This window comes from Oxyura jamaicensis, chromosome 1, assembly GCF_011077185.1.
Source record: "Oxyura jamaicensis isolate SHBP4307 breed ruddy duck chromosome 1, BPBGC_Ojam_1.0, whole genome shotgun sequence".
Lineage (NCBI taxonomy): Eukaryota > Metazoa > Chordata > Aves > Anseriformes > Anatidae > Oxyura > Oxyura jamaicensis.
In genome coordinates, this window is record NC_048893.1 from 126,436,508 (window position 1) to 126,460,896 (window position 24,389).

Below are 24,389 nucleotides of genomic sequence, written 5' to 3' on the forward strand. Positions count from 1 at the left end.
ATTAGGGTGGGATTCTCAAATAACTCAGCATTTATGGACAAAAAGGTGGAGAGAGGGAGGGAAATCCTGCATTTATGACAGATGGTGGGGAACCCAAGTTGATGGCTTGTGGCTTCATGGCTTTGTGTGACCTTGAACTTGTGTGCCAGACCCCTCAAAACTGAGGATGGATAACACTTCACTAATGAAAAGGAGCTTTGAGTAGATGTTGTTTTAGACGTGCAACTTCCTTCCACGAACAGCATGGTACGCTATCTGTCAGACTTTTTCAGGTAACAGCTGACAGCGTGTTGCAAAGTGCAGATTAAACAAAGTTTACACCTCACCTTAAAAATTGTTAAAATTACTGCTGTTTTAGCACAGGTGTTGGCTGTTGCAGTCCCACTTTGGGATTAAGTGTTATGATTCAGAGATGCCACCATATCTCTTACAGTGCTGTTTATCCATCTGCACTGACAGTTTTCTCCTGACTCTGCAGAGGGATGAAAGGGAAAGACAGAGATCTAGATCTGGTGACTGGCTCTATAATTCTCCTACTTCAAAGGCTATTGCTTGCTCTCGTCACCTCCTGCGCTATTTATGTTGCATGTAAATCATCTGATCCACATTGTGCTCCTAATAATTCTTGAGCTATTTGCCAGAGCTGCTCATCACTGTCCTTGCTGCCATGGAAACAAATTGTTTCCAGCTTCATAGGAGGAGTATTTTCTCTTTCTGTGACAGCTTTGGTTACCATGAATCAGAAATTGTTAGGTCAGGCTTCCATCTCTATAACCAGGTGCTCTGGAAAAGTTTTTGAAGGAGTAAAGGAGAGGTGATTCTACTTAACATTTGTTGTTTGTTCTCTTTGGAAAATCAAGTGAAAAGGGGAGGATGGGCATTCAATCACATTTTCTGCTTTCTGTTAAGGGAAGCACTGCCCCCAGAGTCCTGCTGCTACACGTCATTTTAAAAGATGAATGACAACCATTGTCTTTCTCCCATCCTTTGCGCCTTCAAAACAGTGTGACTAGTGTGTGCCCATTGGCTTCTGCTCTGACAACGCTGAGCAGTCAATGCTTGTTTAAGCCACATTCAGGGAGCTTTGCATCCTTCTGAGCAAGAGCAACCCCTTTCCTAATTGCACTATCCAGTGCCTGTACGAGTGGGAACTGGTAACTATGTATGGTGGTACCACACCAACTTTCATCTGCTCTGAGCTAACCTGGTGCTGGAGGATTACTAAGTACCCAAAACCACAGAAAATGAATAAAGCATTTACCCCCTCTCCCCCTTTTTTTCCTGTATACATTAATAAACAAGGTATTCTGCCACCAATCTGGTCTTAATATGAATTCTAGCTCAAAAACTCTGACTTTCGTTATGTGTGTTTTTTCTTTTTTTTTTTTTTTTCCTTCTCCCCCCATGTGCTTTAAGGTTCTCTGCTGGTCTACCATGTACCTGTGGAACAAGTTCCCTTTATGGAAAGGTGATTCTTATCCTTCTCATCCTTTTTCAAGGTGCATCTTCCCCAGCAGTAACAGGCTGGCCATGATCTCAACCATGATATCAAGTCCTCAGGTTCTGATAGAATGTGCCCTGATTTTACTGTACTTTACCCTTTTACTTAAGGGGTATTCCCTCTCATCTGTTTCTTTACTATAGCTCCTGCAGCTTGTCTATATACTGGAGAATTCAGTCCGGGATTACAGCAGTCTGCTTTCTTCATTTCTGACATGCCTAGCACAGCAGGAGCCTTTTCCCTAATTGGGCCTCATAGGTGCTAATGCAGAAATGCTTTTGCTGGTAGTGACAGCTTACAACATATGGCTACGTCTCAGCAAAATATGAATACCCTTACTGGCAAGGTACACCGAGCAGGTCAGCTTGCATTTCTTCATTCCACCAGATGGAGTAAACTTGCATTAAAATGTCTGTGACTGCCCCTCCATGCTACCTTTAGTAAATTGATACTATGCCGTGATTATATATGCTCTAGTTTTTTGTGTCAGCAAAGTTGTAGCAGTGTGTGCCTGCGGGGAACCCACTGTTGGTGGACTAAGGGCAGGGAAGAGATGAGGATGCTTTTGGCCTACGGGCTTTACAAACAGATCATTGAATGACAACTGAAACAGGCAGAGGAGAAAAAGCTCCCTCACTTCCACTCTGTCTTCCCCCTTCAGTAATTTGGACCTTGAAAGTATATTGCTTTAAGCATGTCTAAATTAATAGCTCAATTTTTCATCCTGACATTTAAATTCAGCAGGAAATGTTTCAGAAAGAACGTGCTGCCTGCCACAATTGCTGCTACATGCGTGGGCCATTGTGGGTCTGTGGACATTTAGCTTGGGTCTCTGAGAACAGCTGCTTTGGGGAAAATCAGCTCTGTCCTGATTTATTCTCTGTGGACTGAAACCCTGCATCAATCCAGACAGAGCTATGTGTCTGTGTAATTTTGCCAAATACAGGTTTGTAAATATTTATTTCTGCTCTTTGAAAAGGTAAGTCATAAACAATGCCACAGTCCTGACTAAACTGTGTGTGGTTTGACAGGCCCTACATGAAATTCTTGATTTAAAAAAAATAAACTTTTTCATAAATCTGTTTTAGGGGAGAAGCCAGTGGGTAAATCTAAATGACAAAAGACTCTACAACATGACTTCTGTTAGTTATGTTTCAGATTAGTTGCAGTTTGGGGATTTTTCTTTACTTGGAAGGCAAAGATTTTTATTATTTATTTGTTTGTTTGTTTATTTTTACATTGACTTTTTTATTTGAATAAATTTTAGAGAGTGAGAACAGACCACAGTGGAGTCCTCCTCAGAGAGGGCTTAGCAATTTCCTGGTGAATTTGGACTAAGTGCATCACGGTCTGCTGCCATTGCTTTATTCTAAGATCTTTTCAAGGATGTGCCTCAGCAGAATATACGTTAAAATAAAAACTTAGAAGCAATATGTCAGTTTTTCCTACACTGTTTTTTCTTTTTTTTTTTGTCTTCCCCAGAGGAAAGCACTTTTTGGTACTGAGGGTTATAATGTAAAGAGACATCTACTGAGGACAGAAAATTTGCAAGCAAATCATTGTTATGTACCAGATAATGATCTGTGCCCATCTTATACTTCACTAATTGTCAAAGTAAACCTTGATACTGGACTTGGAAATGAAAATGAACTCTCTTTGTGGTCTTCTGTGATTTACAGCCAATGAAACTTGAACGTAGAACAAAAGAAAAGAAAGCTATCAAAAATGTTCTTTTGTATAATAGCATAAGCAGGCAAGAGGTGTCCAGTGCCTTGCCAGGAACGTTTTTTTTTTTTTAGCGTAGCATGTGCTGTGGTTCTCAGTGATCCCATTTTGAGGCAGATCAGGTGCAGTGCTCAGCAGTTGGGGGAGAGCGGGTGAAATAGTGACTGACTTGTGTTGTCAGATGGGAATTCAGGGATTCATTAGTCATGCTATAGTCTCTTGTTTTTCTGTGTGTCGTGATGAAAAGAGAGAAGAGAGTTGCCTTTTGATAGCTGAAGAGGGCTTTCAAATATCACAGACTGAAGGCCGCTGTGTTTGAGCGATGTTGTCTTCCACAAGAATTGATCATCAGGATAGTTGTATTGCAGATGAGGGAGATGTGATGGGATTAGGATTACTGGGCCCTCTTAATTATGGAGAGTGGACTTGCTGAAACTTATTTTGCAACAATCAGAGAATGGTCCAAAGAGACATCCATCTTAAATGCCTTTTGCAACCACAGTGTAATCATGTAGTACTATAGTTCTCACCAAACTATTTGGGTCTGTTCCAGTAAAAATAAGCCAACTGGAACTGGAAAACACTTTTTTTTTTTTTTTTTTTTTTTTTCCAATGCATTTTATATAATGGTACCTGTATGATACTCAAACTTGGCTTCTACATCTATCTTGTGGCATTTTTGCCGAAGGGGGCTGTAATGTCCTCTTTCAGGAGAAGATTTGCCTTACCTTTCTTCAGCATTCACTCTGTGGGTGGAAATCGGGTCTAGACCTGTGCTATCTGTCAAAGAAGTGTATGAGGCACACTGTCCTGGTCACATCATTTCAATTTTAGATAACAGGAGGAAGGAGGAAGACAAGTCTTACCAGCCACCTACATCTTCAGTGTTGAAGTCACGAACGTCTAAAAGGGTGTTAGTGGAAACGATTAGCAATGAAATCATCTGTGGAAGTTAATAGATGGGTAAATATATGTTGAAGTGAAAGATGCTATAAAATTAATGGTTGGAGAGACATGAATATTTGTAACCTTGCTAATGTCTGTGGCAAAATTAATTTCGCCTGAATAAATTGGAGTAACAAGGAGAGGAGTAAGCTTATGAAAAGTCTGAAGTGTGTTCTGTCAAAGTTGGATGTTTCTTAGTCAGGAACATTTCAGAATTACATGAATATGGACAAACCTTGAGAGATAGTCTGTCCAACAGGAAACTGAGTTAATCAGTGCGAGGCTATATTGTGCCCATTTCTTGGTAAAGAGGTGGATGTGAAAGCCCTGGACAGGGTGACACTGCTTTAACAGGACTGACTGCTGGCAGCCCTGGTGCTAGAGCCCTCTGAGCTTGGTTTTTTGCCCTCTACTAAAGTGCAGACAAATAGAAAGGTTTAAAATAATGTTCCTCAGTGTAGCAAATGCAGTTTCATCAAAGTTCTCCCCTGTTTTGTCTGGCTCTTTAAATGTTGTGTTGTTGTTTCCCATTGGAGTCTTCTGTTCCTGTTGCTCCAAAAGGATTGGAAATTTTTCATGTTATCAGTCAGCAATTACTCTTTTAGTTGTAGTGCTGGTCACACAGAGCCTCATGGCTCTGAAAAAAAAAAATAAAAAAAAATTGTTCTTTTTTTGGACAGCTCAGGTAAGCACTAAATTTGGAGGTGATCCAAGCCAGTGATGTTTTTGACACCTGAATTAAGGGGGCTGAAATATCGTTTGTTTGCTAGCTGTGAGTGTCCAGCTGAGCAGCTGGCTGCTGAGCCTTTCCAAGGAACCTTTGGAAAGCACCTAAATACAGCTCAGGGTGCAGGACTGGGCATCCCTTAAGGGACTGCAACTGCACAAACACTGACCAGTGCCCTTGCGATGCTGCTGAGAGCCAGCCCAATAAAATCTGAAGCCCCATTTCGAACAGCTTCTGGATGTATGTAGAGTGCAGGAACAGCTTTTGTATGTGTGTGGGGGAAAGAGCTGAAGCATTCGGTATTTCCAAAATGTTCTAACCAGATTGTCAGTGTTGCTTAGCAGCAGAGGGTTTAAAATAGCGGTATTACTCAACAGTGTGAGCCGCATTTGCACATGGTAATATTCTGTGTCCTGTGCTGACTTGCTGCAGTATAGAAGTGCTAAGTTAATGTAAGGAAAGTGAAGATAGCTCACCTCCTCCTCTCTTAACTTGATGAACAAATGGCTGATCAGTGACAGGTCTTCCTTATGGTTTCAACAAGCAAATGTCCCGTACAGGCATGCCACGGTGTTGAGGTGCACATACGTTTTTCTGTGCAGGCATCACTTGGATGTAAAGACCTTTCATACCACATTTACCTATGAGCAAGTTTAGCTCTTGGCCCAGCAGCCTGTGCTGACACACACGAGGGCTATTAACTCAGCATCGGTTGTTTTTAGGTGTGCTAGTGAGGAATAGTGGGGACAAGAGCAGGTGCAAGTACCCCATTCAGTGATCTCTTAGCAGCCCGACATCCTGGTCCTTGTCAGCACAAGTTCCTGCTCCCTGCCCGATAGGGGGGCTGGACTAGATGATGTCCAGAGGTCCTTTCCAACCACAACCATTCTGTGATTCTGTGATCTGCTTTCTGGCTGATTTGGTCTTCGGAAGCAATCCTGGGAGTGTCTGGGGAAGAGGTGCATGCCTCTTACCCACTGTCTGTGGGAATCCCAGCTTGTCCCTGGAGCAAGTCAGAGGGCTTGCAGGAATACAGCTGTGTTTGCTGTCTGCTCCAGAAAATGGAATTACGGTGATAATGGCAATAAGTAGCTTAATAGATTGTGGTGGCCAAAGTGAAAAATAATATCCAGGTATCAAGTGTTTGCTGTGTTCAAGAGTTTTGTCCTCTATAATATTAAACTAAGAGTGGGTGGGGGCTAAATTGTATGGTAGTCTACTGAAAAATAATCTTTGTTGATGTAAAGGTGAACAGCCCTACATATTATATTTTACCTGCTTTGAAGAGCTTCAAAAGTTGCATTAGAGCAATAGAAATACTCCCTTACCATTGCTAATGATCTTCCTAACAAACATGATTGTGTGTTATTGTATCAAAATAGGGCCATGTTTTAAAGCCCTGAAGTAAACTAAAATAGCATCTGGATCTGTCATTAGTGCTGTGAATGCAGTCCTGTGAAAATAAAATGTTTATCAGATGTAGATGCTTGAAACCTGACCTTAAAATTAGGATCTTAAACAGATAACTTTTTTTCCCCAGTATTTAAAACCATTGCCTACTTCTTCAGTGAAGGTTCATAAACAACTCATCTTAAATTGTACAGTTAGAACATCAATTTATAGTTGTTTTATTCACCCTTTGCCTGAAGTGTAAACCATTTTATGATAGGCATTGCATCAACGTACATCGACAGTGGAGGAGTGTGTTCATGAACTTTTAATCCAAGACAATGTGCACAAGTAAATTACTTCATTCAACCATTTGCAGTTTGGAGGGTTGTGGTATTTGTTGTTTCTAAAAGAAATCTGGTAGTTCTATTGACAAATAGTGCTGTAGAAAGTGTGGAAATTAATATTAATTTAAAATTCTGGTTTAAGGTTTTTGAGAGCCAAGCTCAGCAAATGTATAAATGAAGCTAACTGTTTGGTGTTGGGCATAGCAGATGAAAACAGGTTTGAATTTGGCCCTCTGTATTTAAAATTTATAGCATTTCTTCATTGGTGGTGATGGGGATTCATCTCTCCTTAACTTTCTACCTAAATTTTAGGGGTCTGGGTTTCCTCTGCAGTTGGTGGAGTGTGATAGGTGCCTCCCTGGGGAATGTCAGTCCATTCCTGGATACCTGCTAGTTTTATCTGTTCCCTATGGAGGAAGCCTAGACAGACAGGTAGATTCAACTGGGTGCTCGGCTGTAGATGACTGGACTGAGCAAGGGCTTCAGAAAGTAAATGCCTTTTTCTTGGATAATGCATACAAAGCATTATAAAGCTGTGTGATTCATATTTTGCATGGTATAGAGTTTGAATAGTGAGGGTATGCTGAGCATTAGCTGAATGTGAGGGAATTGGTGAAATTAAGTGACCGCTAAAAAGCCTAAGAGATTAGTATATACAAATACTGCTGTATAGCTCAGAGTAGCTCTTCATACCGATAAAAGTGTTAGTGTATAGAAAGCTTAGTCTGAAGCCAAGATATTTATTTTATTTTTTGTGTTCCCACTTTCCTAGCGGAAAAGCCTAGGATGGAAGTTGGACAGCAAAACAAACTGCATGTTTGTGATAGCTTGGCTTGGCAAGTGATTGCCTGATGACCAGACCAGATGAAAATCTTGGGTGAGATTTCTCAGAAGCATTTAAATGATTTAGGACCACAATAAAAGTCAGCAGATTTAATACTTGCATAGACTTGCCATTGCTTTACCTCAGCAGAGACTTATGATACAAGTGATAAAGAGACTGAAATAAATAATTATGCTACTAGTTGCTTGGAAAAGCGATGTTTTTCAGTTGTTCAAAGAAAACAAAACAGATGTCACATTTTAGTCAGAAAAAGGACACCTGATGTGCCAAGGGCTGATGCTTTTTCTTTTTTTCCTCCCCGAAATGATTATAAAAGACATAAAGGTCATATGACAGGCCTTGTATTTCTCTGCACACATGCTTTGTACTTCAGAAAGCAGCTAGTCTCATGAGATGTCAGTCGCTAAGAAAAATATGCTTCTGTTTCCAATTAGGCAAGCAGGGTCTTGTGAAACCATCTCTGTGTAACCTACTGTAGTTTGGTCTCAAAGTTCTCGTCGGCAGAGGATGGCCACGGGACACCCCCCCCCCCCCCCCCAAGTTCTTGAGGTGCCCAGGAGATGGTGCAAGTCATGTCTGCGTTACTGTACGGGCACATTGGGGCCATATGTTACCCAGCTGATGTGCCCACTGCCACGTGCAGACTGAGGATGTTGGCATCGTGTGCTGGATTTGCCTCTGAGTTGTTTGCCTCTGAGTTGGAAAGGAGTTTTAGCAAGTGTGATTCAAGGGTAGCACTTAAGGATCTGATAAAAAGAGGAGAGAACTTTTTGATCTGGGATCAGTGAATTGACTGGAGTGGAAGGAAGGAGAGCTGGAAAGCATTCAGTCCAGCTATACTTTGTGTTACTATTATTTACTGCTTCTGATAAGCTTTTGATTCCCTAGACAAATCATTTTTCCATATATCCATACATGTGCATGTATATGTGCTGTAACAAGGTCTTGAAATGTTTATCCTGTGCTTCAAACGGGTCTTATTCTTGTGGTTTCTAATGCTTGAGCTTATCTCTGACCTGATTCCTGGACAGATTCCAATGAACACAAAATACATTTAGTTAAAAGAAAGCAGCTGAATGAAGATTAGCTGGACTCATGCACTGTATTCACCTTCTTGTGACAGCCCCTCCTTACTGATAAGTGTCCCTCAGATATGCACAGAATTTGTTCCATTCATTGTAGATGAAAATTTATTAGGGCTTGAAGTTGCTTACAGGTGGGCGAAATTAGCTGTCAATAGCCTTGCAGAGCTCACCTGTACTGAGATTTGGTCCTTTGAAAGTGTAGTTTCAGTACATGTGTTTGAAATGCTCATCATCTTAAGGCTTGTGTGTTGCCTTGAGTTATCAGCTGATTACCTCAGAGACCTGACGGCTCTGCGGAAGAAGGAACAAGATGCGGATTCTTCCTGCCACCTTCCAAATTATCATAAAGTTTGGTTTCCTCATTTCTTTTTTTCATTTCCATGCACTGTAAGGACAGTGAATGTTAAAATCTCAAGCCAAATCCTTCATAGAGGAGCAAAAAGCTCCACATTCAGGCTTTCACTGACACAGTGCAGGTTTGCCACGAGTGGCTCACATTAGGCTCTGGGGCTGGGCCAAGAAAAGAGCTACATTTCCGGGTTCTGCTTGGCTTTTGAAACTAATTTTACATCTGGAGAAAATACTTCCATTAAACGCTTATTCCCTTTGGGCAGAGACAGATGTGAACCCTGCATACCGCCAAATACCGGGACCCGGATGTTTGCTACTCTCGGCTCAGCTGCGCACTGGAGAGCTCCCCAGCTCCCACGTGGGTGTCTGGTGGCAGAACTGCTCAGGAATGGGGTGGCAAATATTTCAGGGCAGGCTTTGTACTTTGGTGGGACCCAGACTGGGACACTGGTCTGCATCTGTTGGTACACCTAGGGGTGTGTAAGATTAATTCTCATGCCCACCAGATAGGTGATACGTAGTGAATGTGGTGGTGTTTCTATTTGTGACTAACTGTTGTTGCATAAACCAGTGAACAAATTAATTGCTGGTGAGGCCTATGCGCATGCCTTATCCACGTGCCCTAAGTGCCTAAGATCTGTTCTTGTGCTTTTGCATCCTGCCAATTCAGTACCTAAATAAATAGAAACAGATCTCAGCTGCATAATTCTGACTCCGTTTCCCAGAATTTTGGTGCTTTCCCATCTCGGATTGATTTTCTTCTCTTTGCCAACCTTGCTGCCAGCAGCTGCAGAGAGCTCTCACGCATGTTGTGTCCTGACTGGGGACAAGTAAACCAGTTGCTCTTCCTGACTTCCCTTTCTTGTTTTGAAAGGAGTTTTTCTTCTTAAAATTTTCCCTACAGACAGACAATCAAGGTAGCTCTTTTGCTTCTTTCTGTTTAATCCTAGGTATTCTGTTTCCTAACATGGATCATCTTTGCTACCCTGGAGCAGCAGTTCCTGCTACCTGGAAAAGCACTGAGCCCAGGTGTTTCATTAGTGTGTGCTGCTTAAATATAATCAAAGGACAAGCTAGGGCATGGCAAGCTGTGACTTGTTTTGTTGCTTTGCTGGCTGCCTGGAAGAAGCATCCATCTTGTTTCCTCTTGTTGAGGAGGAGCTTGGGATCTCACTTAGGTGCAGCTTCTCCCCATCCAGGGTACTCGGGAGCTCTGTGCTCTCCTGACAGCATCTCTAATAAATCAGTATGGCTTGGCAGGAAAAGACGATCCTAATGAAGAGCTGGGATCCATGCTGAACTGCTGACCTTGGCAGACTGTTTAATTCCCTATTTCTTAAGCCTATGTTTTGCTTTTGGTGGGTAGAAGTATCTAGAAATAGATCCAGGAGCTAGTATTTGCATGAGTCAAGGCAGTGCAAAGCCCACTTAATACGCAGTGGATATATATTTTTTTTCATCTATCTGCATATTTCCTAGAGGTATTTCTGCTGCAGTTTTAGATTTCTCAGAACTACCAATATTTTGTGGTATGTGAAAGCTGAAGGATGGCAGGGTTTGAGCAATGCAGTCCTGGATGTCTCCTTGCTTCTTCCTTCATCTTCCAGCCTCTCTCATGTTGCTGTGGCAACTCGGAGTACCTACAGGCACCGACTAGTTGTTGCCTATCCTTGCCTTCATGTTTAGTGTCCTCCTATTTCTGTGCCTTAAAGTTTACTGCATGTTGTGGGTTTTGGAGGTTCTTTTAATCAAGGCTAGAAACTGCAAACTTTTTAGGATGACAATTATCTTACCTAACAAGATGTTTTTAGATTACTTTTGGCATGCTGTATATTGCAGTGCTTGCATTGTGTTTAATTAAAATTCTTCAGACTTCTTTTCTGAGTAAAATGAAGGATGTGTTATGCAGTGTCCCAGTCACACGGTAACAAAGGACCACATTACAAGATTTCTTTGGAAGTCTGTGTATATCACAGTTTCGACCGTTTCCAACAAGAAACACACAAATGACCCAAGGGAAAGTCAAATATGCGTACACTGTTGTTGAGATATCTGCAGCTGGCCTGGAAGTGTTTTTGCAATTGCCATCCTATGTTTTCTAAATATTTTCTCATGTTCCTTTAAGTTATAAGACTTTTTTTTAGTTTTATAAATTATTACAAAGATTGTGAATTACACAGACTGTATTTTGCTGTCATTTTCTTCATTTAAATACTTTATCTTTCTCTAATTAAGCTTTTTATCATAAGCCATTATGGTCATCATATAAAAACAATTGCCAAAAAGTTATCTTCCTTTAATAAGAGAACAGGAAATTGTGCTAGGGATTAGAGGCCCGGTAGATGTTTGCCAATAAATCTTTGACGTAAAATATTTGTAGTCTTTTTAATTGCATAGTGTACTTTGTGCTAATGCAAAATCACAGTCTTGACTTCATCAAACCTAAATCTTAGGACTTTTACAGTTGCATATGTGTTTAACATATATTTACTTCAGCAGCCAGAAAGTAGATTGAAATAATGTAGGACAGAAAATGGCATGTGTTTTTGCTTATCTCTATTACTGTACCTCAAGCAATATCAACAGAGATGCTGATATGGCACAGTGGAAGAAAAGGTGCTTGAAGTGTTGTTGCTGGATATGAATGTAAAGAAAGTGCAGACAAGACTGAAGGGTGTCAAGTCATATTTGTCAAAGGAATTATTTCCTATGGGGGTAGTGAGGCCCTGGCACAGGCTGCCCAGAGAAGCTGTGGATGCCCTGTCCCGGGAGGTATTCAAGACCAGGCTGGAGGGTACTTTGGTCTATTGGAGGGTACCTGGTCTATTGGAAGATGTCCCTGCCAATGGCGGAGTGGGTGGAACCAGATCACAGAATCACAGAGAAATTGTGGTTGGAAGGGACCTCTGGAGGTCACCTGGTCCAACCCCTGTTCAACCCGGAGCAGTCTGCCCAGGACCACAACCAGATGGTTTATGAAAATCTCCAAGGAGGGAGATTCCACAGCCTTTCTGGTCAACTTCTGCCAGTGCTCAGTCACCCACACAGTAAAGCAGTGCTTCCTGATGTTCAGAGGGAACTTCCTGTGTTCCAGTTTGTGCCCACTGACTCTTGTCCTGGCACTGGGCACCACTGAAAAAAGCCTGGCTTCATCTTCATTGCACCTTCCCTTCAGGTATTTATAGACATTGATGAGATCCCCCTCTGAGCCTTCTCTTTTTTTTTTTTTTTGGATTACAGTCCCATCTCTCTCAGCGCCTTTGATCATCTCATAGGAGAGGTGCTCCACTCCCTTAATCATCTTTGTGACCCCACATTGGACTCTTTGCAGTATATTCAAGTCTCAGTTGTACTGGGGGTCTCGGAACTGGACACAATGCTCCAGGTATAGCCTCACTAACACTGATCATCTCCTTTGACTTTCTGGCGATGCTTTGCCTAATGCAGCCCACAATACCATTAACCTTCTTAGAGGCAAGTGAACACTGGTGGCTCATGCTCTACTTGGTGTCTACCAGGACTCCCAGGTTCTTTTCTGCAGAGCTGCTTTCCAAATGGGCAGTCCCCTGCATGTACTGGTGGCTGGGGTTGTTCTGGTCTAGGTGAGGACCTTGCACTTGATCTTGTTGAACTTCATGAGTTTCTTGTTGGCCCATTTCTCTAGACTGTTGAGGTCCCTCTGGATGGCAGCATGACTCTCTGATGTATTTGTCACTCCCACCTGTTTTATGTCAGCTGTGAATTTACTGAGGGTGTGTGCTTACCCCATTGTCTAGATCATTAATGAAGATGCTAAACCAAAGTGGGCCCAGTATTGACCTCTGGGATACTCTACTGGCCTCCAACTAGACTTTGCACCACTGACCACTGGTCCCTGGACCCATCCACTCAGCCAGTTTTGGCCTTACTGAACTCCAGAAAGACAATATCCGCTTTTCCCCCTCATCTGTGATGCTGGTCCTTTCACTATAAAAGCTTATTGGGTTGGTCAAACATGACTTCCCCTTGGTGCATCCATGCTGATGACTACTGATGACTTGTACTTCATGTGCCTGGAAATGGTTTCCAGGATTAACTGTTCCATCACCTTCCCAGGGACTGAGGTAAGGCTGACCCAGCCTGTAGTTCCTCAGGTCCTCTGTCTTGCTGTTCTTGAATATAGGAGTGACATTTGTCTTTCCTGCAGTCTTTGGGTACTTCTTCCATTTGGCATGCTTGACCAAAGACTATCAAAGGTGGCCTTGCAGTGACTTACATCTGCCAGCTCATTCAGCATTCGTGGGTCAATGGACTTATGAATGTCCAATTTGCTTAAATATTCCCAGACCTGATCCTCTTCCAGATGACCTTTAAAGGTCCCTTCCGTCCCAAACCATACTATGCATCTGTAAGTAGATTCGGTTTCATGGGAGCTCCAGTGAAATTGCCATTTGTCCTTCATCTCAGATGTAATGCCTATGTACTTGAATTTGTACAACTTATACTTGCATCTCTTTCCTTGTGACATAGCCTGTTGTTAATAACAACGAAGGCTAGAGACATTCTAATTTGTGCATGTCTTTCTGTGCTACCATTATGCTTCTGACAATAACTTGTACTAGAGAAAAATGTATGAAAACTGTCTGGGTCATTGTGAATTCTTCCAGTCTTTCCCCTTCCAGTTTACTTCTGTTGTTTGGTTGACTATATTGTTCTAGCCAGAAGTCCCACAAAAATAAACATTGAGTATTAGAATATAAGCAAATGTTATTTAGTTTTGCTGTTTTTAGAATTAATGGAATACCCTCTTAATAATTAGGATTAAGCATATATTTTTAAGAGGGTCTCCTGAAGAGGATTGTTACTTTATTGAAACTGTCAAAACATTTGTTGTGCAGCTTGTTTTTATTTATATTCTCCCTTTCCTCATTCTCCTTGAATTATCTTACTTAATTTGACTTATCCATACTGACAAAATGACACTACTTATTCTGTTCTGGTTATCCAAAGTGTCACTCTGCGAGTGTGCACTTGAATAAGCTTGCCAGGTACTGTGAGATATCATTTCAAGAATATTTCTTATCAAGAGTGCATCAAATTCTTCTTCATGAGTGACGTCTGAAGGGCCAGTGTTTTTCTTTTGCTTTTCTTCAAAAGACATTTTTACCTCTACTTCAGCAGTCAGGGTCTCACTGCCATGGTAAGCTGTTACCTAGTTTTGTTTCAGTAACTGGACAGGACATCATCCAGCTAGAGTTCAGGTGTCTTCCTATGGACCCACGGCTGTTGCTGGGTGCTGGGCTAGGAACTGACTGTATTGAAAAGAGCTTGTTATGGGGAGAGAGTTGGAGAAGAGGAAAGAGGGAGCTCAAGCATTATGCCCGTGCTGTGTTCTGGGGAGGGACTTAAGTCAATGAAATCTTGAACAAAGGTTGCAAACACCATTAGTCCTGAAGCATGAATGTTTCTTCTTTTATGAGTGATGTTATCAACAACAGGGACGTGACTAAATTTCAGATTTGTTAAACATTTGTTGCACTTAGTGGCAGTTTTCAGACCAAAATGGTGATGTTCAGTGCTTTATCCAAACAGTCATGTTATTTTGAGGCATGATGTTGCCCCCAAAGGGATGGAGATTTGATTCAGACAGATCTTTCAGTGGCATAACACTTTACAAATTTGACAATTGTTCATCTATCTACTGGTGATTAGATGCTTAACATCTAATTATTTTTGTAGGCATGCATATCTGAGTTCTGTATATTCTACTTTGATTTAGAATAGCAATAAATTATCCAATATATTGAATCTGAAAAAAAAAAAAAATGCTGCTGTAGGAGCAGGAGCAGTATTTTTTTAAGGTACTATAGCTTCAGGCCAAACTCTACACCAGAGACGCTTTTAGCTATCTAAGGCTGAATTCACACACCTAAAAATTCCTTCATAGCTCAGTTTGGGAGACTTGCAGGGCCCTGTCTTTATGCAGGGGAACTAAGAGAATTTTGTGTGTTTAAGCCTGGATCACTGGGCAAGCTCAGCCCTTCTTCCTAGTCCTGAGCTATGCTGTACCAAGGGCAGGAGGGATTCAGAAGATACTTTTGCATGTCTCCTATAAACGTGCCTCTTCTGAGATTGGGTAGCTGGCAACATGCAGTTATGGCTGCTGGGATCTTCTAAAACATTGGTAAGGAGGAGGGCACAGAGGGGGTGTTCCAGGTATGGACAAGGGTCTTATATGCATGCATGTGCTCTTGCTATACGTAGGTGACTCCCACTGCTGCTAGTCCAACCATTGCCTACTCTCCATGTAGACAGCAAGTTTTAGAAGAGAGGCTTTGAAGAAGTTTTCCCTGGCCAGTGTTTTCCACACCTGGGTCTGCAAAGATTTCTGCAGTGTGCAGAAATCATTTTCTGGGATCCTAAAAAGCTTAGAGTGGGGGTTCTCTTTTTGTCATGCAGTGTGACTATGCACTTGTGTCCCTATCTACTTACCACCCTACAAGCACGTATCTTATCTTCTGCAGAGCCTCCCTACCTAGCTCAAAGTACCAAAGCCCAGACAGATACCTAAATATTGCTCCGCTTCTTTGTCTTGGCCAGGATGGACCAATTGCAGCTATTAGCCTCTTGCAGTGTTTTATTTGTCATGTTACTGGCAGCAGGATATGGGAGAAGTGTGTGCAACGGTGGGACAAGGGTAGATCCCACTGTATGCCTTGTGTAGCAGATCTGTTCTGCAGCAGAGCCATGCATCCTGCAGACTTCTCATGGCCTTAGCTCCTTCTCAGCTTTCCTTCACAGATACCATTTTTCTCCAATGCAGGTTGGGTGCCTTCTGGCACTTACTCAGATAACAATTTTAGTAGGTAAAATGCATTCAGGAGTGTAGTCTGTCCCTTGATCTAACTCCTTTTCTATAGCGTTTAGGAAGCTTCTCATGTCACACTTTTTTAAAATTAAAATCTATCATTTAAGATTGCCTGCAGCTATCCAGTTCTAGCACTTATCTGAAGATACAAAATTGAAATAAATGCTAAACTTGAGGTTTATAATGTACTAGTTAAATACAAAGATAATGTTTTCCAGTCTCGATTACAAACTTTTGAGTCCCATTCTTCAAAGTCTCAGCAGGTCCCTAAATCTGCTATGCTACATGCAGAATGAAGCTACCAGCTGCTCTGAAGCCAAAACTGGTCATTATAAAACCTCTGTAAGCTGGCTGCCAGCCTCAGAGTTCATTATGAGGGAGGTCATTCTTCCTTACAGGAATGAATGTAGCTTTTGAGTACATTTTTAAAGTTTCATTTAATCACAATGTGGACGAATTGTTTTAACTGTGATCGCCTGATGGGAAACTAACTTTCTTCTTCCTGGAAGAAAAAATACCGTGTTGATTCTTGCAGCAGCTTTTAGAACTACAGGATGTGATTTACTTTTTTTTGAAAGAGTTGAAGATTTTGGCACTAACGGAGGAAATTTTTCTCCCTTTCTCTGCTTTTTCTTTAATACTGAGTAGTCAGTTTTCTTTTCAATCTGTGAATGCACAGAATAAGGTCTTTAACAGGGCTCTTACTGAAGCATCTTCACAAAGTGTTCTTGTTTTTGTTTTTGTTTTTTACAAATATTTTCAGCCTTTTCATTATAGCTCTGAGATTGCAAAAAGCGTTGATCACCGTATCAGTTTTGTATTTGGCTAGCTCATATAAAATGAGGGAGAGTATATGCTGTTTGGTTTTGCTTGTTTGTTTTCTTGGTGGATAGTCTTTAGCCAATTATTGGGAGTTGTTTGGAGAAGAGGCAGCCAGGCTCTTTTTCAAGGTGGGTGGTGTTAGGATGAGAAACCACTGCCTCAAGATGGAACATGGGAATTTCTGATGAGATCCAAGGAAATCATTTTTTCTCCATTAAAGTGGTAAAGCACTAGTACAGGTTGCTCAGGAAGGTGGTAGACATGCCATTCCTTGGAGATACTCAGATCTGAACTGGACATGGCCGTGAGCAATCTGCTTTGGCCAGAGCACTGGACTAGAAGCCATCAGGGATCCTTTCCAGCAAAAGTTACGCTATGATTCTGCGAAGTTACTTTTCTTTGTGTGTGCAATATATTTGGTATTGAACAAATATGCTCTTCTATTATATGATCATACTTTTTGTATGATTGCTGGCAGATGAACAAAAATGTGGAGAGGTGATTTTGTATAGAGGTCAGAAGTGTACTGGCTTGGTAGTACTGCAAGTTGCCACAAATTCAGGATATTATTCTGCAGCCACGAAGTGGGGTGCATATGTATACATTACTCATTGGCAACTGTCTGAGGATTGTCATGTTGTAAGCAGCTGTGAAGAGTTATGCCCAAGACTGATTTTAATTACATGCATGAAAATACACTGGTGAATGAAAATAGTGAGTTTAAAGTACTGTATAGCTTTAGTTTTCTCTAGCCCTTTGCCAGGACTGGTTTAGAAGAAACCTGTCTCACATCACTAGTCCCTGAATACTGAGAAAATCAAATAGTTGTGATTTCAAACACCTGTCTCCTCCCAGCAAAACTCCAGGACTTTTTCCAAGTAAGTATTTGTATCAAAACATTTTTAAATGTTGAATTTTCACATGGTTTAAACTAAACATGCAAAGTAGTAGGAGTATCCAGTTCTAATCCTCTGTAAACTTTTTGATTTGCTTTATGGTTGCTGGAAAGGATATTGATTGCCTGTTGCCAGAGAGATTTAAGATGGGCAAAAGGACACAGTATTGTAGATGCTCCCCAGCCCAGCAGGTTAGAAGGGGAAATTTGTTTGGATTGAACTATTAAATGTTTCAGCAGAAAAAATATGCCTCCCCCAAAAAAAAGTTGTGGTGTCCGTTCTAGATGTTTCCTTTCTTGCTATTTCAAGTGAATTGTTCATTATTTATTAAATGTCTGTTTTCAGATCTTAATATAGACATGTCAGTGCTATCCTGTTTGCAGGTGCACAGAAATTCTGGGCCATCGATGTCAACAGGGTTCTACAGCATTTAGGTGTGTGGTCCAGACTGGAAGGAGATGGGGAAGAGTGTTTGTTTTCCTGTGATATTCTGCTCATAGTTCTCCTTATGAGAACTTTTTTTCTGAAGTGGTGGATGGCTTGAGGAAGATTATAGATCCTAGAATCGTAGAGTGTCTTCAGCTGGAAGGGACCTTAAAGTTCATCTAGATCCCACGAAGCATTAGGCAATGTTCACTGCAAGACTAAGTGTCTTGTTTTGAGATACTTTTGGAGAATCAGACTTTTCTGGGAAGAACTCAGCCAGCTAGTGTTGAGACATATCTTGTATACTCTGTAAAGCTGAAGAAGTCATCTAAAACTGTCACACAGCTGGGCTGAGATGAAAGGTTTCTGTAGTTGTGACTCAAAAAGCAATACCTGGATTTTTTTTTTCCTTCCTCCCATCAACTCTAAACATGTTAAAGTGATTCACTTAATTTAAGATGTCCCTGGAATGCCTGGGCTGCATATTCCAAGAAGTCTAATTACGGGTAAAATTCTTATTTCCCAATAAATGGAAAAAAATGCATAAGAAAATCATACTAGCTGCATTTAAACTGTAAATAAATGCTATTGAGAGTAGATGATACACTTTATTGCACAACATAAAATGAGTTGATAAAAAAAACAATGGGCTTCAAGTAATTTATTTTTTTTTTCTGAGGGGACATGGGAGAGGATTATCTTTTCTAATTAATTCAACCATCCAGAAATGATGAAGATAAGTTATTTATACAGACACAGTCTCTTTTTCAAGAAACCAAGTGTAGGTTACGATCCTAGAGGAGAAGAACTGTGGTTTGAAAAGCACATATGCTTTGTGATGGATAATGAAACACGAGCTTTAAGCATAGCATACTCAATAGAGGAACACAGCTGATCCCTGCTTACAGGAGTGATGAAAATTCAGTACTGTGTGAAAGAGATGGATTGAAAAGATTTGTATGGAGAATGGTAGGTCTAGAAAAGCTGTGAGGGAGTGAACTTTTGCTTTGATCCAAGAGAAGGTTAAGTTGTTTTTAGGCCAATCCATAAGTGGGAGACTACTTCTGAGAGGTCAGAGATTTGACTCATAAGGCAGTGGCATAACAGAATTCGATGTCTGGAAGTTGAACATAAAATGCATGCTACTAGTAAGCAATATTATGTATTATGCTGATGATTAATTTATAAAAGAACTAAAGCATTAATTTGGTAGGTCCTCCATCTGGTGAAGTCTTTAAAGACATCAAATTAGCTGTCTCTCTCCGGAAGAAGTGGTGTAGCTCTGTAGGAAAGGTAGAAGACAGTGAAATGAGGCAGGACTCACTGGGTGAAGTCTTGTGGGCTATAATAATCTGGAAGCTTTGTGATCTGGAATAAGTCTGTCAGGAACTGGAATGAGGCCATCAGTGTTTTTTCAGATAGGCTGCTGAACAGCTGTCAGACAGTAGCTGCCAGTTAACATAAAGAATGTGTCCTACGTTGCCAAAATGTCTAAGTGGTTTTGGCAGTGGAAGGATATGTGGGCTTGCTTCGTAGTCTTTTCACCGCAGGAATGGATGATGTACATTATAATCTGTTCTAGCAGAGCATTTATTTGGACATCAGAGGAAATGAAAGAAAATACAGAACAAAAATCCAGGTCAGTACCCTGTGTAGAAGGAAGGGAAAGACAAGGATCTTGTAGGTTTTTACATGCAGTTAAGTTACACTCTTAGGGAAACTTTTAGAAGAAGCTTACTAAATGGTGCAATATTTTCTGTTGACAGTTCTGACTTGTGTGGGAAATTGGTGTGCTTTTATATACCTGCTGTCCAGTAAGCCCTTCTACTGTACCAGTTTAGCACTAGTGCTGTTTCACAGATGTTAGAGCTGAATATCATCGTCCTTTGCACCCAAACAAGTGCTGGCCTTGTGCTCTTGTCCCCTTTTCCGGCATTCTGAGGGTTCTACTTCTCTAATGACAGGCGCACATGGTTTGGGATGCAAAATGCATGACCATGCAAATATTGAAAGGGAAACTGAAATCTCTCTCATGCTCTAGATCTTTTATCTTCATTTCCTTCACTACTCTACGGTATTATTTAAGCATATGTCCTGTAGGTTTTGAAAGCACTAGACTCTATGTGGTATATATTTTCTTCATTTAAATAGTCAATAAGGATGTTATCTTCTAATTTGTATTCAGTCTTGCTCCCCTATCTAACTTGTGACACCCTGACCACCCTGACCAGGTGTTGGGATGGTTCAATGATTTGTCTCCAGCCTATTGGTGCAGACTGAGTTCTCTAGCTGCCAAATCTTCCTCCAAAGACTTCCACGTGAGTATCAGCCAGCCAGGTTCAGTGATTCTCCATTACCAGCCCAATGTCATTGCAACTGTCTTTTGAGAAAGGGATAGAATGATGGCAAAGATGTCAAAACTTCAAATTCTCTGTTTCTAGATCTTGTTATTGTCTGTAGATATAAAAATAAATATTTGTAAGAAATCCTAGGTAGTACATACATCACTGACTGCTGCCTTGTTCCTGCTTGAAGGTACCTCACCTAAAGACAGACTTGAGGAAAACACATGTGGTTAGCAGAAATAATCAGCAGACAGTGGCAGCAATTCCCAACTTCAGAAGCAGATATTGAAGAATTATATAAAGATTTACTTAGTAATCACTATGTTAATGAATAGGTTATTAGGAACTGAAAAAGACTGACTATACTACATACGAATAGCATTATTCACATACCACATTTATTTAAAATGTAACTTTTCTACTAACACTGAGAATCTGCTGGAAGTCAGTTGTAAAAAAGAATCTATTGCAATGAAGCACAACAATGCATTTTGAATTAATTTCCTCTCAAAACAATTGGTAGATGTATGTAATTCATGACTACTTAGCTCCGTGAGAGACTGGTATCTCTAGCAAAACAATTCAGTAAAGCTGACAGGGTTGACATGAGAGGGTTTCAATGCACTTTCAAATAAATTTATTTGCTGAGCTAAAAATAAGTGTATGCAAACATTGCAGGGTTCGAGGGGAAACCAGTGAACCAGCTAGCTTCTAAGGGAAGTATCTTACTGCCCATCTGCTTCCACAGAAAAACACCTCTAGCCATCACTGTATTTTAAAGAGCTGCTATTGTTGGGAACCTCTTTGTTCTGTAACTGATGTTTAACCAAGAAGTACTAAGAGAGGTTTGCTAATAGTAGTTCAGGAATAGTTCAGTACCATCAAAGAAGAGTAATTCAATTGGATTCTATCTCTCAAATTCGGTTGTTGTTGTTGCTGCTAAACTTTCACTACTTTTTTGTAAAGTACCTGCTCTGCTTTGCTGAAAACTCCCCTATGTTTCACATGGAAGGTCTCCTCTGCTAACTCCAAGCTGTGCCTGTAGGTCATACAATTTTCTTTGTAAACTGGCATATTGCAACCCATCTGGCCTTACAAAATTCTCCATGAGTTTGCTATACTTTTCTGCAAATGGGGCTGTTTTCCGAAGTTCTGCATGGTGCTGTGTGGAAGGAGGAGAGCATAACTTCAAGTCCTCCGTTGCAAGTGTGTTGATGAGGAACCCCCAGTGAGGTGCTTGAGTACTCTGGTTACTTCAGAGTAGTATCTTAAACTGGGGCTCTGTATGTGTCTTATGCTGCTTACTGCTACTATGTGAGAAGGTGAAGTAGTGAGACAAAATCTGGGCAAAATCTGACCATCTTTTATGAAAAAAATACTTTCCATACTGACTTTGCTGAGGCTTTAGCTTGAATTAATCCGTTTTTCCATTTATTCATTTAAAAATGAAGTTGCTCAAAAGCAATTCACCCAAGTACACTGTGGTACGTAGCAACACGAGGCACATCTGTGTATGAGATGATCACTTCCTTGGTGATGTGCTATCCTTGAGTTTGGTGACTGGCTCTGAGATCAGCAGCATGACTGAATCGCTGGCATTGTAACGCAGGGCTGGTCTGTGATGGTGCTTTTGGTGAATGCCTTAGATATTGCATACTGGGGCGGGGGGGTCCCATTTTCCACTGTTAGCAAGACCACTTGCTCACCAGAGATAGTGGGAAGAAACGTACTGGGAAATATGGGTATATTTATGTTGCTACACCTGCATTTGCGAGAAACAGAAACTTATCCTACAACAGGCAAAGGAATTAACTTTTCTTCATCTGATGAGAGAACTCCAAAACAGAGGTTTCTATGGCTCAATGATCTTCCTGCCGTGGGACAGGGTTTTGTATCATATACTTTGAACAGGCTGAAATTGTGTGTAATTAATGACTGCATAAGCTGGCCTTGTGCTAGAAGGCCATATGTTCACTTGTGTAGACATGGTGAAGGCAGGCAAACAGCATCTGCAGTGCTTCTGGATCCGTCTCAGACCTGCTTACTCACTGCAGAGCACTTGATGAGGAAGGCAGCCCCAGTGCCAGCCACCTGAAGTAGCGCTGATGTTTTCTGATGATTCATGAATAGATATGACAATATGTGAATATTCATGGCCCATTGCTGCCAGCAGCATTTTGGCCCTATGGGTTCTCAGCCTGTCTGTTGGTCAGAGGCACCTAATCTGTAAAAGGTCTGCATCCTTGTGTAAAGGCTTGAGTGTGCAGACCAGCCTGTGTATGTGTCTTTGGTGTGGCAGGTAGTGTTTAAGCAAGGACTTATCCTTACAGAAACAAGGGATCTACTCATCCTAAAGGTGTCTGCCAAAGCCAGCACATGCATGTACCTCCGTCTGAGAAGGGACAGAGAGGTGTGCTTTATATATCTCCTATATTCCTCTTGTATATTTTACATGCACCCCACAAATGAGCTTTTCTGATCAATTGCAACAAAAATTGGAGATTTTAGTTGTCTCAGTATTGCTGTGGGTTTAGTCCTTAATTTGATTACATGCCCGCCCTTGTGCTGAAGCACATTTGTTAAACTTTCTGGTGTCCTTTGGGTTCTTTCAATATCTTGAATTCCACTTGGATGCTTTTGAAAGGGCTTGCACAACGTATGCCTTTTCTGGGAGTACGGGCAATAGCCACAGTCTGAAACAAGCATGTGGTGTTCTGGACTTGACATCCATGTCGTTATCCCACAAGTTGGTACACTCTGTGCTGTTACGCAAGGTTATCTTGTGTCAGAATAATAAAAGCTGAATGCACTAAAAGGCTGATAAGCCTGCCACGAAGGATCACATTGTTCACGTTCTTCTGTCTTAACATAACACCTGGTGCTTCGCTGGCTGGTGCTGGTAGGGTTGTGTGCCTAGTTGTGAAAAATGTAACAAATAAATAAAGTAAAAAGGAATTTTTAAAGCAGTTCAGATCCTAGCCTTAGCAGCTTTGAATTTAATGGTGTCTCTGAGACACTCTTACACAAAAGGACTATGAGAAAGCAAGGCTGTTTTGAGTTTCTGCATATTAAAAATGGACAATGCCACTTTTCACTAATACTGCTTACAGCCTTGAAGGACCGAACATGAAAACAAGTGCTCCTTCTGTTGGCAGGTGGGAAGTTTGATCCCTTAAAATGTAAAATAAAAATAACAAAGTACGTAGGCGTGGGGATTTGGGTGGTCGCCTGCAAGGAGGGGGGAGAGACAAGGTCCCCGCAGCTGCTGGCAGCGCTCGTGCACAAGCCATCGGCCTGCTCGCAGCGGGCCTGGCGTGCATGGGGGGAGAGGGGAAGTTCAGCCCTGGTGCCATGGCTCGGCACAATGATCCCCTTTCTGGGTGCCGGGGTCACAGCTGCTGTCTGGGGATTAGGCACAGAAGCGCTCTTCTTTTTGGGAGAGTGAGGTTTCCTGGAGGATTAAGTAGGGGCTGGAAGCAGAGGGAGCTATCTGGGAGGGAGACAAAGGAAGGAAGCCAGCAGCATGGGCAGGCCACAGCCCTCGGGGGAGGAAGGCCATCAAGGAGAAAACAACTGCTGGTAGTTGCTGCTTTGGTGGGAGACACTCCAGTTTGGGGTACTGAGGTGGTCGGATCAAGGGGAGAAGCCTACCATGGGTTGTGCACAGCTGCTGGCTTGGAGTGTCATGTGGGAGGGGGACAAGGTCCGGCAGAGCTCGGCTGCTTCCCCAGAGTTGCTTTTTTGCTTACCACTTCATGATCATTTTAGTCACTAATTTATAATTCAGAAATAGTGATCAGTGTGGTAACCGGATTCCCCATGTCAAGGTACTTTTGCACACACCATCTGCTCTGCTTCTTATATTCTCCCTGGGGTTAGAGTGCTGTCAACATGTCTTCTGCATCTGGTGCATCCCCCTTCCCTTTTTCCTTCCCTTTTTCCTTCCCTTTTTCCTTCCCTTTTTCCTTCCCTTTTTCCTTCCCTTTTTCCTTCCCTTTTTCCTTCCCTTTTCCCTTCCCTTTTACCTTCCCTTTTCCCTTCCCTTTTCCCTTCCCTTTTCCCTTCCCTTTTCCCTTCCCTTTTCCCTTCCCTTTTCCCTTCCCTTTTCCCTTCCCTTTTCCCTTCCCTTTTCCCTACCC

General features: G+C 41.6%; 1 protein-coding gene across 5 annotated transcripts in view; it reads left to right on the top strand.

Annotated features, from left to right (window-relative positions):
* The window catches only part of GPM6B (glycoprotein M6B), a 108,227-nt gene that overhangs the window by 36,663 nt on the left and 47,175 nt on the right, over positions 1 to 24,389 (top strand). The gene's annotated exons all lie outside the window — the stretch shown is intronic.